General features: G+C 44.6%; 1 long non-coding RNA gene across 2 annotated transcripts; it reads right to left on the reverse strand.

Moving 5' to 3' along the window:
• Positions 1 to 277: 277 nt before the first annotated feature.
• LOC135537102 (uncharacterized) lies at positions 278 to 5,908 on the reverse strand. 2 transcript variants are annotated; one of them, XR_010455124.1, is made up of 3 exons: positions 5,830 to 5,908; positions 1,185 to 1,306; positions 278 to 734 (listed from the first exon to the last, which is right to left on the reverse strand). It is a non-coding gene; the product is annotated as an uncharacterized LOC135537102 (long non-coding RNA). The 2 variants fall into 2 exon arrangements; XR_010455123.1 differs by lacking the exon at positions 5,830 to 5,908 and having other exon boundaries at positions 1,185 to 1,545.
• Positions 5,909 to 15,721: the final 9,813 nt, after the last annotated feature.

Consider the following 15,721-nt stretch of genomic DNA (forward strand, 5'->3'; position numbering starts at 1 on the left):
ATGGTTGATGTTGTGATGGTTGATGTTGTTATGGCTGATGTGATGTTTTATGTTGTGATGGTTGATGTTGTTGTGATGGTTGATGTTGTTATGGTTGATGTGATGTTTTATGTTGTGATGGTTGATGTTGTTATGGTTGACGTTGTGATGGTTGATGTTGTGATGGTTGATGTGATGGTTTGCCTGGTGGATGCTCTACCTCCTCTCTTCAATGAACTGAATCAGGGTGTTATAAAGTAGAGACATATTGGTCTAGATAGAACCCTTAACTCCAAAATCAAAGCCAGTTCCTCTGTTTTTATTTATTCCATTTCTAATCAGTGACTGATTTAGACACCTGGTGGGAACAATGAATGATCAGGTAGAACAGAAAACCAGCAGTACTCCAGACCTCCATGGAAGGATTTGAATACCCCTGGTCTAGAATGTAAACCAGTATATAGATTCTAGAATGTGAACCAGTATATAGATTCTAGAATGTGAACCAGTATATAGATTCTAGAACGTTAACTAGTATATAGATTCTAGAATGTGAACCAGTATATAGATTCTAGAACGTGAACAGTATATAGATTCTAGAATGTGAACCAGTATATAGATTCTAGAATGTTAACCAGTATATAGATTCTAGAATGTGTTGCACTTGTCAGTGCCACAGCACTTCATGTTGATGTAAGCGTTGGTTTGGAACTGCTTACAGCCCGACATGTCCATGCATCTCTGGAAATGGCCAACTGAGAGAGAAAATACAGAACAATGTTAAGTTACTGTGTGATAGGCGTTAACGTCGACTATAAATAATCTGTATTAAAAACCTTATATTCTTGATAATTCAAACCAGGGCCTGCATCTCCTCTGAGAATGAAACAGGCCAGACCAGCATTATATTTATATACGTATATCATTTTTTGGTTGTTGCAGGTTCCGCAAAATGTCTTAGAGCAGGAGTGCTGATTATGAGCCATATAGTCTTATTCATTATGATAGAAATCTGCACCACTGTGAGAATTTGTGAATACTGGCACATAACTTTGTGTGACATCCAATGCTGTTCTTCAAGAAATCTAGCATCAGCACAACATGACTCTTTTTCAAGTCTATTTTTTTTACCATTAGTGTTTAGCTCAGCGGGCTAACATAGTCTGAAGACCGAGGTCTTGAACCTGGTCAGTAACATTACTTACATGGAGCTCTGAGGAACTTGGCGGCTGCACATCCCTCCTTCTCTGGGGGCAGGTTTCTACTGTCACCTCACAGTCTCTTCCTGCCTTAGTTGGCACACAGCGCAGACAGTCCAGTGCTTCACCTAGGAGACAACACAGGGCTGTGTTAGAACGTCATAGGATCACTAGAACACACCTACAGCACAGCATTGTGTTAGGACCACAGAATTAGAATCGCGCAATAGCAACGCTACAGTATATTGGCCAGATGGTAGCCATATTGTTCAGGGACTCATTGGTAAAATACTGGGGTTGCAAAGTTCAAAGCCGCTGGAAAGGGTTTGGGGGTGTGATATATATTATTTTGGACTATGCAGGAGAGAAAAAATTACCCGCGCTGAAGACCTCGATATATTGGTCAGCTAATGCAGGACTGGTCAAGGCCCAGGACTGGTCAAGGCCCAGGACTGGTCAAGGCCCAGGACTGGTCAAGGCCCAGGACTGGTCAAGGCCCAGGACTAGTTAAGGCCAAGTGCACTACTTTTGTGACAATCACCACATTACCACATCATCACCACCACATCATCACCAATATCATCACATCATCACATCACCACCACCACATCACCACATCATCACATCACCACATCATCACATCACCACCATATCACATAATCATCACCACATCACCACCATATCACATCATCATACCACATCATCACATCACCATCACATCACCACATCATCACCACATCACATCACCACATCATCATCACATCACCACCACATCATCACATCACCACATCACATCACCACATCACATCACCCTCATCATCATCACATCACCACATCACCACACCATCACCACATCACATCACCACATCATCACCACCACATCACCACCACATCACCCCATCACCACATCACCACCCCATCACCACACCACATCATCACCACATCACCACATCATCACATCACCACATCACATCATCACATCATCACATCACCACATCATCATCACATCACCACGTCACATCACCACATCACCACATCATCATCACATCACCACCACACCATCACCACATCACATCACCACATCACCACCACATCAACACCCCATCACCACATCACACCATCACCACCACATCACCACTTCATCACCACATCATCACCACCACATCACCACATAACATCACCACATCATCACCACATCACCACATAACATCACCACATCATCACATAATCACCACATCATCACCACATCATCACCACCACATCACCACCACACCACCACATCACACCCCATCACCACACCATCACATCACCACACCACATCACCCCATCACCACATCACACCACCACATCACCACACCACATCAACACATCACCACATCACATCACCCCATCACCACATCACTACATCACCACACCCCATCACCACATCACACCACCACATCACCACACCACATCAACACATCACCACATCACACCACCACATCACCACATCAATACATCACAACATCACCACATCACCACCACATCATCACCGCATCACCACCACATCACCACCACATCATCACCGCATCACCACCACATCATCACATCATCATCACCACCACATCACCACACCACATCACCCCATCACCACATCACATCATCACATCACCACATCACCACATCATCACCACCACATCATCACCACATCACCACCACATCATCACCACATCACCACCACATCATCACCACATCACCACCACATCATCACATCATCACCACATCATCACCACATCATCACATCACCACATCATCACCACATCACCACCACATCACCGCATCATCACCACATCACCACATCACCACCACATCATCACCACATCACTACATCACACCATCACATCACCACACCACCACATCACATCATCACATCACCACATCATCACCACCACATCACTACATCACACCACCACATCACCACACCACATCACCCCATCACCACATCACACCACCACATCACATCATCACATCACCACATCACCACATCATCACCACCACATCATCACCACATCATCACATCACCACATCACACCACCAAATCACTACATCACTACATCATCACCACATCACCACCACATCATCACTACATCACACCATCACATCATCACATCACCACATCACATCATCACATCACCACATCATCACCACCACATCACTACATCACACCACCACATCACCACACCACATCACCACATCACACCACCACATCATCACACCACCACATCATCACCACATCATCACCACATCACCACCACGTCACCACATCATCACATCATCACATCACCACCTCATCACATCACCACATCACATCATCACACCACCACATCACACCCCATCACCACATCACCACATCATCATCACCACCACATCACTACATCACACCATCACATCAACACATCACCACATCATCACCACCACATCACCACCACACCACCACATCACACTCCATCACCACACCATCACATCACCACATCACCACACCACATCACCACATCACCACACCACATCACATCAACACATCACACCATCACACCACCACATCACATCAACACATCACCACATCACCACCACACCACATCACCATCACATCACCACATCACCACACCACATCACCACATCACCACCACATCACCACATCACCACATCACCATCACATCATCACACCACCACATCATCACCACATCATCACCACATCATCACCACATCACCACATCATCATCACCACACCACATCACATTACCACATCACCACATCACACCATCACATCACATCAACACATCACCACATCACACCACCACATCACTACATCACACCATCACATCATCACATCACCACACCACCACATGACATCATCACATCACTACATCACATCACCCCATCACCACATCACCACCACATCACATTTGATATAAGTGTTTGAGGACAGGGATTTGTCCTGTCTGGATGTTTTATTTGATTTAACCTTTATTTAACTAGACAGGTCAGTTAAGAACAAATTCTTATTTACACCGACGGTCAATCACAGAAGGAGAGGGGAATGACAATTCCAACTATTGAATCCTGCAAGATACTGTTCTGAGATGCTGAAAAACAAATGTTTTGCCTGCACTACAGACCTCTATACCGGTCCGTTGATACTGATAAATGCCCCCCAAAAATACTATATACTGCAGTGTCCTCAGCACCCCTACTTCCCACGGCTTTGGCAAAGTTCCCAGGTTTTTCAGAAATCCCAGTTGAAAGATTCGGCAGGTAAAAACAGGGAGGAGGGAACTCACATTGAGAGTTTTGAAAAGTTTTGCAACACTATAATGCTGCATTCATGACACGTCGGAAAACTCTGATCCTCTGAGATAAACAATTAAACATGTGTTAGTGGCGTAGAGCTTCCTATTGGTTGATTCTGATACTTTTCTAAACTGGGAAACTGGGGTATCATCTTTCTACAAGGAGTTACCAAGTTGGAGAATTCAGAGTTTTTCTAGTTCCGACATAATCACGAACGCTTACATACAAGACAGTTCCAGAGCCTTACCCAGGCACCACAGTACAGAAGAGGTTAAAAAGACAGTGTTTTCTCAGTAGTTAATAAGTGACAGACCCACTCACTCGCCAACAGCAGGGCCAGAGCCACAGCCAACATCACTATCTTCATCTTGCTGGTTTGTATGTGTGAACCTGAGAAGAGGGAACAGGCAGTGATTTGTAAACATTGGAAACAGGATTTTTTTTTAAATTCTCGAATATACTTTGGATAAACCCGTTGTTGTGGATTATGCTCCGTATTGAGACATACACTGTATGGCTCTGGCCCTGCTGTTGGCGAGTGGTGGGTCTGTCACTAATTAACTACTGAGAAAACACTGTCTTTAACCTCTTCTGTACTGTGGTGCTGGGTAAGGCTCTGGAACTGTCTCGTATATGTAAGCGTTCGTGACATGTCGGAACTAGAAAGCTGTATGCTCACTGTACTTTGTTTGAATTTAATAACATACCGTATATTCTTTTAGTATGTCATCATTTGACGAACAGTCCGAATGTAGAGGTGAGACATATACAGAAGGAGACAGAGAGGAACGGCTGCGATGGGGCTTTGAACCCACATCCCCCAGGGGTATATGGGATCTGGATGGATAACCACCAGACTCAGACACCAGATGTTTTGGGACTAAATTAAAATATTTTCTATCACGTTTCCATACACTTTGATCTTGAACAAAATAGCATTCATGACTCATATTGAGAAAGACACCCAAGAAATAGAGTACGGTAAACGACTAAAGCATCCAGCCATTGAGGGAACATTGTAAAACAACATGAAAATCATGCATGAACTGACTGATTCTACACTGATGAGAGAGAAATTAAATTAAATGAAATGAAACTCAAAACAGAGATGAATTAACTGCACCAACGAAACAGCTGATTTAAAATAATATATATATATATATATTTAAAACAAGCTCTGCGATAAGGAGCCATAGAATTCACAAACCCCCCGCGAATTTTTGTTGAAAATAACCAATATCTAATGCTGCACGTGCAGCGTGATTTACGTCCTAATGTGTGTTACCGTTCCATACAGGTAAATGTAGATTCAGGTATAACTTACCTCACTCAACGCTGTGCTGATACATCCTCTGTACACGTCAACGTTCCTCCTCTTATAGTCTACCCTTCGGTCTCTGTCAACTCCCTACGGACGCAGCAGAGTGTACTGGAGTAAACCCTGTCAGTTCACCAACCCACTCTATGGGGTCGTGTCCCCACGACACCCTATCTACCCAAGAACAGCGCTACTACTTTTTGGAACGCAGGACTAGGCCATTTGGGATGCAGCTCTACGACTACAGGGGCGTGTTTTACTCGGTAGAATCATACACATGTATGCTTTCAGTTCATGCCAACTCCGCTTAGACTTGATTTTTTACAAAATCACATTTACCGTAGAACAGTGCAGATGCAAACCTTCACTGTTAACACACTTTGCATTTGCACTGCTCTTTGTGTAAATACTGTATAATCGGGTATGCTCTCTCTCCACCCACCCAGTCTACCAATGTCTGTTCTCTCTCCACCCAGTCTACCACGCCTTCTCCACCCAGTCTACCAATGGTTGCTCTCTCTCCACCCACCCAGTCTACCAATGTCTGTTCTCTCTCCACCCACCCAGTCTACCAATGTCTGTTCTCTCTCCACTCAGTCTACCAATGTCTGCTCTCTCTCCACCCAGTCTACCAATGGTTGCTCTCTCTCCACCCACCCAGTCTGCCAATGTCTGTTCTCTCTCCACTCAGTCTACCAATGGTTGCTCTCTCTCCACCCAGTCTACCAATGGTTGCTCTCTCTCCACCCACCCAGTCTACCAATGCCTGCTCTCTCTCCACCCACCCAGTCTACCAATGTCTGCTCTCTCTCCACCCACCCAGTCTACCAATGCCTGCTCTCTCTCCACCCACCCAGTCTACCAATGTCTGCTCTCTCTCCACCCAGTCTACCAATGGTTGCTCTCTCTCCACCCACCCAGTCTACCAATGTCTGTTCTCTCTCCACCCACCCAGTCTACCAATGTCTGTTCTCTCTCCACCCACCCAGTCTACCAATGCCTGCTCTCTCTCCACCCACCCAGTCTACCAATGCCTGCTCTCTCTCCACCCAGTCTACCAATGTTTGCTCTCTCTCCACCCACCCAGTCTACCAATGGCTGCTTCTCTCTCCACCCAGTCTACCAATGCCTGCTCTCTCTCCACCCAGTCTACCAATGCCTGCTCTCTCTCCACCCAGTCTACCAATGGCTGCTCTCTCTCCACCCAGTCCACCAATGTCTGCTCTCTCTCCACCCAGTCCACCAATGTCTGCTCTCTCTCCACCCAGTCCACCAATGTTTGCTCTCCTCTCCACCCAGTCCACCAATGTCTGCTCTCTCTCCACCCAGTCTACCAATGTCTGCTCTCTCTCCACCCACTCAGTCCACCAATGTCTGCTCTCTCTCCACCCAGTCCACCAATGTCTGCTCTCTTCTCCACCCAGTCCACCAATGTCTGCTCTCTCTCCACTCAGTCTACCAATGCCTGCTCTCTCCCACCCAGTCTACCAATGCCTGCTCTCTCCACCCAGTCTACCAATGCCTGCTCTCTCTCCACCCAGTCTACCAATGGCTGCTCTCTCTCCACCCACCCAGTCTACCAATGGCTGCCTTCTCCACCCACCCAGTCCAAAAGATAGAAATACTTTGCCCAACACCTTAACATTCATACGGGTTAAATCCCATAGGATTGCATCCTACAGTACCTATTTATGTCTTCCCTATATCTGTAGGCCTAGCCTGGTTCCCCAGTCTGTTTGTGCTAACATTCCACCCCTGACCAGTCCTTGTCATGTTATTGTTTGGCAGCGGCACAGAGAACAACGAGTGGAGTCGAAGCATAAAAACAGGTCTGTATTTCAGTGGGCAAAAACTGGTTGAAAAAACGTTGTTTCCATGTCATTCCAAACCCCCCAAACAAAATAATTAAATGTGATGACATTGAATCAGCGTAGAAAACGGATTGAATTTGCAAAAGGTTATCAACGTAAGTAAATTTAATCTTTTTTTTTTTTTTTTCACCCAATTTTTAACCAAAATCCAAATGACAGGTGACCTTTTTCTTGGTTGGATTTCACATTTAATTCACATGAGTTCAACAAAATGTAAATCAAAAAGTAGAAGTGACTGACATCTGTGCCCGGTGGGAGGCTACTGGAGGCTGCTGAGGCTACTGGAGGCTGCTGGAGGCTACTGAGGCTACTGGAGGCTGCTGAGGCTACTGAGGCTGCTGGAGGCTACTGGAGGCTGCTGAGGCTGCTGAGGCTACTGGAGGCTGCTGAGGCTACTGAGGCTGCTGGAGGCTACTGAGGCTACTGAGGCTACTGAGGCTGAGGCTACTGGAGGCTACTGGAGGCTGCTGGAGGCTGCTGGAGGCTACTGGAGGCTGCTGGAGGCTACTGAGGCTACTGAGGCTACTGGAGGCTGCTGGAGGCTACTGAGGCTGCTGGAGGCTGCTGGAGGCTACTGGAGGCTACTGGAGGCTACTGGAGGCTGCTGGAGGCTGCTGGAGGCTACTGGAGGCTACTGGAGGCTACTGTGCATAATACTTTCACCCACGACCCAGTTTGAGTTGAGTTTACTTTATTTTTACAGGGACAGTGGTCATTAATCAACGTTTCAGTAAAAGTGACGGTTTTAGCCAGCTGGCTCATTTTCAAACGCAGTCCCTGGGGCAGGTTATTAAAAACAATTATAATGCAGACAATCATTGAGCAGTGAGCACACGCAGAGCAACATAGGACAAGCAAGACGTAGCATGCAGACAGAGCAACATAGGACAAGCAAGACATACCATAGAGACAAGCAACATAGGACAAGCAACATAGGACAAGCAAGACGTAGCATACAGACAGAGCAACATAGAACAAGCAAGACATACCATAGAGACAGAGCAACATAGGACAAGCAAGACGTAGCATACAGACAGAGCAACATAGAACAAGCAAGACATACCATAGAGACAGAGCAACATAGGACAAGCAAGACGTAGCATACAGACAGAGCAACATAGGACAAGCAAGACGTAGCATACAGACAGAGCAACATAGGACAAGCAAGACGTAGCATACAGACAGAACAACATAGGACAAAAAGCAACAAGGCAAAATCCATAAAAGCAACAAAGTGTTTCCACACCTCACAAGCTACAGACAACAGACAACATGGAAAGCGGCAACACACAGCGAAGGATTATGTTCACAAATCTGATTCACCTTGAGCCATGTCTTCATGTTCACTCTCTCATATGCAGTTTTGAGGAATGTAACACTGGTCAGGTACAAGTGTCCTCTAAATTTAATTTGTTTGTTTTTTTAACCTCTATTTAAATTGGCAAGTCAGTTAAGAACAAATTCTTATTTACAATGACGGCCTAGGAACAGTGGGGTTAACTGCCTTGTTCAGGGGGCAGAACGATAGGATTCGATCTAGCAACCTTTTGGTTATTGGTCCACCAGCCTAACACCGGCCAAAACCACGACGACGCTTGGCCAATTGTGTGCCACCCAATCACAGCCGGATGTGATACAGCCTGATTCGAAATCCAGGTATTATAGTGGATGCCTCTTGCACTGAGATGCACTGCGCCACTGGGAGCCCAACTGATTCCATCTGTAGAGTACGCTTTATACAATGTGTTGTGAACTGCTGTGAGGTCTGGATACCTTCAGCCAGACGCTGCCTGAATCGGGCTACAGTGGGTTAAGCCCTGTCTAAATATGTAACAGTGGGTTGAGCCCTGTCTAAATATGTAACAGTGGGTTGAGCCCTGTCTAAATATGTTACAGTGGGTTGAGCCCTGTCTAAATATGTAACAGTGGGTTGAGCCCTGTCTAAATATGCTACAGTGGGTTGAGCCCTGTCTAAATATGTAACAGTGGGTTGAGCCCTGTCTAAATATGTTACAGTGGGTTGAGCCCTGTCTAAATCTGTTACAGTGGGTTGAGCCCTGTCTAAATATGTTACAGTGGGCTGAGCCCTGTCTAAATATGTAACAGTGGGTTGAGCCCTGTCTAAATATGTAACAGTGGGTTGAGCCCTGTCTAAATATGTTACAGTGGGTTGAGCCCTGTCTAAATATGTAACAGTGGGTTGAGCCCTGTCTAAATCTGTTACAGTGGGTTGAGCCCTGTCTAAATATGTTACAGTGGGTTGAGCCCTGCCTGAATATGTTACAGTGGGTTGAGCCCTGTCTAAATATGTTACATTGGGTTGAGCCCTGTCTAAATATGTAACAGTGGGTTGAGCCCTGTCTAAATATGTTACAGTGGGTTGAGCCCTGTCTAAATATGTTACAGTGGGTTGAGCCCTGTCTAAATATGTTATAGTGGGTTGAGCCCTGTCTAAATATGTTACAGTGGGTTGAGCCCTGTCTAAATATGTTACAGTGGGTTGAGCCCTGTCTAAATATGTAACAGTGGGTTGAGCCCTGTCTAAATATGTAACAGTGGGTTGAGCCCTGTCTAAATATGTAACAGTGGGTTGAGCCCTGTCTAAATATGTTACAGTGGGTTGAGCCCTGTCTAAATATGTAACAGTGGGTTGAGCCCTGTCTAAATATGTTACAGTGGGTTGAGCCCTGTCTAAATATGTTACAGTGGGTTGAGCCCTGTCTAAATCTGTTACAGTGGGTTGAGCCCTGTCTAAATATGTAACAGTGGGTTGAGCCCTGTCTAAATATGTTACAGTGGGTTGAGCCCTGTCTGAATCTGTTACAGTGGGTTGAGCCCTGTCTAAATATGTAACAGTGGGTTGAGCCCTGTCTAAATATGTAACAGTGGGTTGAGCCCTGTCTAAATATGTTACAGTGGGTTGAGCCCTGTCTAAATATGTAACAGTGGGTTGAGCCCTGTCTAAATATGTTACAGTGGGTTGAGCCCTGTCTAAATATGTAACAGTGGGTTGAGCCCTGTCTAAATATGTTACAGTGGGTTGAGCCCTGTCTAAATATGTAACAGTGGGTTGAGCCCTGTCTAAATATGTAACAGTGGGTTGAGCCCTGTCTAAATATGTAACAGTGGGTTGAGCCCTGTCTAAATATGTAACAGTGGGTTGAGCCCTGTCTAAATATGTTACAGTGGGTTGAGCCATGTCTAAATATGTAACAGTGGGTTGAGCCCTGTCTAAATATGTAACAGTGGGTTGAGCCCTGTCTAAATATGTTACAGTGGGTTGAGCCCTGTCTAAATATGTTACAGTGGGTTGAGCCCTGTCTAAATATGTTTCAGTGGGTTGAGCCCTGTCTAAATCTGTTACAGTGGGTTGAGCCCTGTCTAAATATGTTACAGTGGGTTGAGCCCTGTCTAAACATGTTACAGTGGGTTGAGCCCTGTCTAAATATGTTACAGTGGGTTGAGCCCTGCCTGAATATGTTACAGTGGGTTGAGCCCTGTCTAAATATGTTACATTGGGTTGAGCCCTGTCTAAATATGTAACAGTGGGTTGAGCCCTGTCTAAATATGTTACAGTGGGTTGAGCCCTGTCTAAATATGTTACAGTGGGTTGAGCCCTGTCTAAATATGTTACAGTGGGTTGAGCCCTGTCTAAATATGTTACAGTGGGTTGAGCCCTGTCTAAATATGTTACAGTGGGTTGAGCCCTGTCTAAATATGTAACAGTGGGTTGAGCCCTGTCTAAATATGTAACAGTGGGTTGAGCCCTGTCTAAATATGTAACAGTGGGTTGAGCCCTGTCTAAATATGTTACAGTGGGTTGAGCCCTGTCTAAATATGTAACAGTGGGTTGAGCCCTGTCTAAATATGTTACAGTGGGTTGAGCCCTGTCTAAATATGTTACAGTGGGTTGAGCCCTGTCTAAATATGTTACAGTGGGTTGAGCCCTGTCTAAATATGTTACAGTGGGTTGAGCCCTGTCTAAATATGTTACAGTGGGTTGAGCCCTGTCTAAATCTGTTACAGTGGGTTGAGCCCTGTCTAAATATGTTACAGTGGGTTGAGCCCTGTCTAAATATGTTACAGTGGGTTGAGCCCTGTCTAAATATGTTACAGTGGGTTGAGCCCTGTCTGAATATGTTACAGTGGGTTGAGCCCTGTCTAAATATGTTACAGTGGGTTGAGCCCTGTCTAAATATGTTACAGTGGGTTGAGCCCTGTCTAAATATGTTACAGTGGGTTGAGCCCTGTCTAAATATATTACAGTGGGTTGAGCCCTGTCTAAATATGTTACAGTGGGTTGAGCCCTGTCTAAATATGTTACATTGGGTTGAGCCCTGTCTAAATATGTTACAGTGGGTTGAGCCCTGTCTAAATATGTAACAGTGGGTTGAGCCCTGTCTAAATATGTAACAGTGGGTTGAGCCCTGTCTAAATATGTTACAGTGGGTTGAGCCCTGTCTAAATCTGTTACAGTGGGTTGAGCCCTGTCTAAATATGTTACAGTGGGTTGAGCCCTGTCTAAATATGTTACATTGGGTTGAGCCCTGTCTAAATATGTTATAGTGGGTAACAGAGCCCTGTTTAAATCTGTTACAGTGGGTTGAGCCCTGTCTAAATATGTTACAGTGGGTTGAGCCCTGTCTAAATATGTAACAGTGGGTTGAGCCCTGTCTAAATATGTTACAGTGGGTAACAGAGCCCTGTTTAAATCTGTTACAGTGGGTTGAGCCCTGCCTAAATCTGTTATAGTGGGTAACAGAGCCCTGTTTAAATCTGTATACAGTAGTCATGTCGATATGGGGCACAGGGGCACGTGCCCCCTCAGATTTGTCCACATTAAAATATATATATATATATAATCTTATATACAGAACCAGTCAGAAGTTTGGACACACCTACTCATTCAAGGGTTTTTCTTTATTTTTACTATTCTCTACATTGTAGAATAATAGTGACGACATCAAAACTATGACATAACACATACGGAGTCATGTAGTAACTATAAAAGTGTTGAACAAATCAACGTATATTTTATATTTGAGATTCTTCATGACAACTTTGCACACTCTTGGCATTCTCTCAACCAGCTTCACGAGGAATGCTTTTCCAACAGTCTTGAAGGAGTTCCACACATGCTGAGCACATTGTTGTCTGCTTTTCTTTCACTCTGCGGTGCAACTCATCACAAACCATTTCAAATGGGTTGAGGTCGGTTGATTGTGGAGGCCAGGTCATCTGATGCGGCACTCCATCACTCTCCTTGGTCAATGTAGAAAATAGTACTAAAAAAAATAAAGCTTTGAATGAGTAGGTCCAAACTTTTTTTTACTGGTACTGTTTACGTTTAATGTTGATGTTGTTATTGTTTATCTGTAATACTACGAGCCACCTAGGAATTTTATGAAGTTGGCTTTAACTAGCTACCATTTCAGTCTACCAATCAAGTTAGAGTAGCTATCTTAGCATTCCTGCTGGCAAGGTTGGTAGACTTTAGAAAATCAAGGAATTACTAAAGGCTTTTTCACACTGAATTGTTCTTTGCCCCCAGGCTAGACTGGCTCTGGACTGGCCCTGTGCGGGCCCTGGACTGGCCCTAGATTGGCCCTGGACTGGCTCTGGACTGGCCCTGGACTGGCCCTGGACTGGCCCTGGACTGGCCCTGAGCTTGCTTAGTCTGTGTTCCCACAAACATTTATTAACCCTGGGCTTTAACTTTTCTGGAACCAGGAGAAATCATGCAACAACTATTATCATGGATATATCCAATTAAATATCAATAGCAAAGTATATGAAAACATAGACCTTCCAACTGCAGATTTTGTAGCTTGGCTATGTGATAAGACGTTACTAGGTAGTGTGACTGATGTGAAATGGACAAGAAGCAATACTGTTCCATTGATGCTGTTGACCCGGATCACTGGTTGCTGCGGAAAAGGAGGAGGTCAAAAGGGGGGGTGAGTGTAACTGATGTGAAATGGCTAGCTAGTTAGCGGTGGTGCGCGCTAATAGCGTTTCAAGCCGTGACGTCACTTGCTCTGAGACCTTGAAGTAGTTGTTCCCCTTTGCTCTGCAAGGGCGGCTTTTGTGGAGCGATGGGTAACGATGCTTAGAGGATGGCTGTTGTTGATGTGTGCAAAGGGTCCCTGGTTTGAGCCCAGGTAGGGGCGAGGAGAGGGACGGAAGCTTCACTTTTACAGTAGCTTGCATAGCAAATTATTATTGTTAGGCATAGTAAGCAATGTTTTTGTACAGATGATGTATTCAGGTGTTTGTCTTCAGATGGAGTTCGTACAAACTTCCCTCAACTATGCGAACGTGGCAAAAGTATTATTGATGTAAATGTCTGAAATAGTTGTAATGCCCTTTCTCTTCCAGAATAGAATACAGTATATACAGTATATACACCCTGATCTGTTTCACCTGTCTTTGTGATTGTCTCCACCCCATCCAGGTGTCGCTCATCTTCTCCATTATCCCCTGTGTATTTATACCTGTGTTCTCTGTTTTTCTGTTGCCAGTTTGTCTAGTCAAGCTCCCGCTCTCCCGCAGTCTCTCTTTTCTCCCCCTCCTGGTTTTGACCCTTGCCTGTCCTGACTGCGAGCCTGCCTGCCTGACCACTCTGCCTGCCCCTGACCCTGAGCCTGCCTACCGATCTGTACCTTTACCCCCAGCTGGATTTTTGACCTCTGCTGACCCTGAGCCTGCCTGCCGTCCGGTACCCTTGTCTCAGCTCTGGTTTATTGACCCCTGCCTGCCTTGACCTGTCTTTTCCCTGCCCCTATTGGATCATTAAAACTATAGTTATTTTGACGTGGTCTGCATCTGGGTCTTACCTTCCCATCTGATAGAGATGGGTAAAAGCAGTATGTAAACACTATTAAAGTGACTAGTGTTCCATTATTAAAGTGACCAGTGATTCCATGTCTATGTATATGGGGCAGCGTTGCGTAACCGGGTGCAAGCCGGCTAGTGAGGGATATTTAACAGTCTAATGGCCTTGAGATAGAAGCTGTTTTTCTGTCTAAACTCTGGGCGAGCAGATCACATAACAAGCGTCACAATTAAAGGGAAGGTTCACTCATTTTGAATGTTATCATTGTTTTTGTGCATCTCTGTCGATTCCCTGGGTTTTCATGTTTCGTGTTTTCATGTGTATCTGGCGTTCAGGCAGAAATCCGTCCGGTACAAATCTGTCGTTCTGCCCCTGAACAGGCAGTTTAACCCACTGTTCCTAGGCAGTCATTGAAAATAAGAATTTGTTCTTAACTGACTTGCCTAGTTAAATTAAGGTTAAAATAAAAATAATAAATTAAATTATGTAGTATCGTGATAAAGTCGCTCCCACTACACTGGAAGTTTACGACTTTAAGACGTCTATCATTCAGCGCATTTGGAAAGTATTCAGACCCCTTAACTTTTTCCACATTTTGTTACGTTACAGCCTTATTCTAAAATTGATTAAATCATTGTTTTCCCTTCTCAATCTACACACAATACCCCATAATGACAAAGCAAAAACAGGTTTTTAGACATTTTTTGCAAATGTATTAATTTTTTAAAATCAAGTAGCTTATTGACATATCTTTTCAGACCTGTTGCTATGAGACTCGAAATTGAGCTCAGGTGTATCCTGTTTCCATTGATCATCCTTGAAATGTTTCTACAACTTGAGTAAACCTGTGGTAAATTCAATTGATTGGACATGATTTGGAAAGGCACACACCTGTCTATATAAGGTCCCACAGTTGACAGTGCATGTCAGAGAAAAAAAAAACAAGTCATGAGGGCAAACTCACCAAATACAGGTGTGCCAAGCTTGTAGCTATATCCAAGAAGACGATGCTGTAATCACTGTCAAAGGTGTCAAATAAAAAACTGACTAAAAGGTCTGAATACTTATGTAAATGGAATTTTTCCGTTTTTTCTTTTTTAACAAAAGCCGCAAAATGTATAAAAACCTGTTATTGCTTTGTCATTATGGGGTATTGTGATGTCATTATGGGGTATTGTGATGTCATTATGGG

Source organism: Oncorhynchus masou, unplaced genomic scaffold, assembly GCF_036934945.1.
Source record: "Oncorhynchus masou masou isolate Uvic2021 unplaced genomic scaffold, UVic_Omas_1.1 unplaced_scaffold_7108, whole genome shotgun sequence".
NCBI classification, from domain to species: domain Eukaryota; kingdom Metazoa; phylum Chordata; class Actinopteri; order Salmoniformes; family Salmonidae; genus Oncorhynchus; species Oncorhynchus masou.